Genomic DNA, 2937 nt, shown 5'->3' with positions numbered 1-2937 from the left:
AAGTACCTTAGAAGTCATATAGTAGTAATTAGTATCTATTTTGATTTTATCTCCAATTAAGCTATAGTTTATTTTTCTCATCATCATTAAACATGAATAAAATAGTAGATCTTTTGAATAAGAAGCAATAAAATTTCGAGTTTAAATAAAACAAATTCTAATTGGTTAAATGTGGTGGCAATGCTTTCTGTCTTCTGAATGAATGCTTGAACAGTGCATATGTCTTTTGAATTTGTTGTTTAAGACTGTTAAATATGTTGGCTCTTGAAAGAATAATGAACATGAGACATGTTATTGATAATCTGAAAAATCATAAAAATGATTCTTGAAGCAAGAAAAAGCAGCAAAGAACAAAGCTTGCAGAAAAAAAAAAAAAAAGCAAGCAGAAAAAGCCAATAACCCTTAAAACCAAAAGGCAAGGGTAATTAAAAAGGATCCCAAGGCTTTGAGCATCAGTGGATAGGAGGGCCTAAAGGACTGAAATCCTGGTCTAAGCGGCTAAACCAAGCTGTCCCTAACCATGTGCTTGTGGCGTGCAGGTGTCAAGTGAAAACTTGAGACTGAGCGGTTAAAGTCAAGGTCCAAAGCAAAAAGAAGAGTGTGCTTAAGAACTCTGGACACCTCTAATTGGGGACTTTAGCAAAGCTGAGTCACAATCTGAAAAGGTTCACCCAGTTATGTGTCTGTGGCATTTATGTATCCGGTAGTAATACTGGAAAACAAAGTGCTTAGGGCCACGGCCAAGACTCATAAAGAAGCTGTGTTCAAGAATCATCACACTGAACTAAGAGAATCAATAACACTATCTGAATTCTGAGTTCCTATAGATGCCAATCACTCTGAGCTTCAATGGATAAAGTGAGATGCCAAAACTGTTCAGAAGCAAAAAGCTACTAGTCCCGCTCATCTAATTAGAATAGGAGCTTCAATCAAAAACTCTGAGATATTATTGCTTCTCAACCTATTAGTCTTCTATTTTATTTGTCTAGTTGCTTGAGGACAAGCAACAGTTTAAGTTTGGTGTTGTGATGAGCGGATATTTTATACGCTTTTTGGGGATAATTTCATATAGTTTAGAGTATGTTTTAGTTAGTTTTTAGTCTATTTCTAGTATTTTTTAGGAAAAATTCATATTTCTGGACTTTACTATGAGTTGTGTGTTTTTCTGTAATTTCGGGTATTTTTCTGGCTGAAATTGAAGGAGCTGAGCAAAAATCTGATTCAGGCTGAAAAAGGACTGCTAATGCTGTTGGATTCTGACCTCCCTGCACTCAAATTGGATTTTCTGGAGCTACAGAACTCGAAATGGCATGCTTCCAATTGCATTGGAAATTAGACATCCAGGGCTTTCCAGAAATATATAATAGTCCATACTTTGCACAAGGATAGACGACGTAAACTGGCGTTCAACGCCAGTCCTCTGCCCAATTCTGGCGTCCAGCGCCAGAAAAGGATCAAAAACTGGAGTTGAACGCCCAAACTGGCATAAAAACTGGCGTTCAACTCCACAAATGGCCTCTGCACGTGAATTGCTTAAAGTCTCAGCCCCTGCACACACCAAGTGGGCCCCAGCACACCAAGTGGGCCCCAGAAGTGGATCTCTGCATCATCCATCATAGTCCACTCATATTTTGTAACCCTAGGCTACTGGTTTAGTATTTAAACAACTTTTAGAGACTTATTTTGTATCTCATGACATTTCAGATCTAAACTTTGTATTCTCTGACGGCATGAGTCTCTAAACCCCATTGTTGGGGGTGAGGAGCTCTGCTGTGTCTCGATGAATTAATGCAAGTATTTCTGTTTTCCATTCAAACACGCTTGTTCCTATCTAAGATGTTCATTCGCGCTTAACTGTGATGGAGGTGATGATCCGTGACATTCATCACCTTCCTCAAACCATGAACGCGTGCCTGACAACCACCTCCGTTCTATATACGATTGAATGAGTATCTCTTAGATTCCTTAATCAGAATCTTCGTGGTATAAGCTAGAACTGATGGCAGCATTCATGATTATCCGGAAAGTCTAAACCTTGTCTGTGGTATTCCGAGTAGGATTCAAGGATTGAATGACTGTGACGAGCTTCAAACTCCTGAAGGCCGGGCGTTAGTGACAGACGCAAAAGGATAGTAAATCCTATTCCAACCGGATCGAGAACCAACCGGTGATTAGCCGTGCTGTGACAGAGCACGTGAGCGTAGTTTTCACTGGAAGGATGGAAGGTAGCCATTGACAACGGTGATCCACCAACACAAAGCTTGCCATAGGGGGACGTGCGTGCGTGAACAAGAAGTAACTTTTAATTTATGCTCTACTGGTTACTCACAATTCAATTGATAAACATAGTTGACTTCCTGACTAAGATTTACAAGATAACCATAGTTTGCTTCAAACCAACAATCTCCGTGGGATTCGACCCTTACTCACGTAAGGTATTACTTGGACGACCCAGTGCACTTGCTGGTTAGTGGTACGAGTTGTGAAAAGTGTGATTCACAATTCGTGCACCAGTTAGTTTTGTGTGTTTGGGATTCGTTTTTCGTTTTCCGAAAATACACATCAGCCCTATACACTAGAGAGATTAGAGCGTACACACATCATCAGTGAGGGTTCAATGCTTAAAATTCTATATTCCCTACTTTCATGAGCTACCTTCTTGCATTTTTATCTGTTCTTACTGTATGAGAATTGAATTAGTGGAATTTGATTTGTAATTGTTTTGAAGAGCTTATTTACTATTGATCAAGTGGACAAGAATCATATAGTTGCACTTACATATATAGGTTGCATTGCATTGCATGAGTTTTACATGTTCTTACTCATTTATTCTATCTCCTTCAACTAATCATGAGGACATGCTAATGTTTAAGTGTGGGGAGGTTGATAAACCACTATTTTATGGTTTATAATGTGTTTAATTGTGTGGTTTTATCA

Source organism: Arachis hypogaea, chromosome 16, assembly GCF_003086295.3.
Source record: "Arachis hypogaea cultivar Tifrunner chromosome 16, arahy.Tifrunner.gnm2.J5K5, whole genome shotgun sequence".
NCBI classification, from domain to species: domain Eukaryota; kingdom Viridiplantae; phylum Streptophyta; class Magnoliopsida; order Fabales; family Fabaceae; genus Arachis; species Arachis hypogaea.
The sequence above is the reverse complement of the archived record's forward strand: the minus strand, read 5'-3'. Positions refer to the sequence as shown.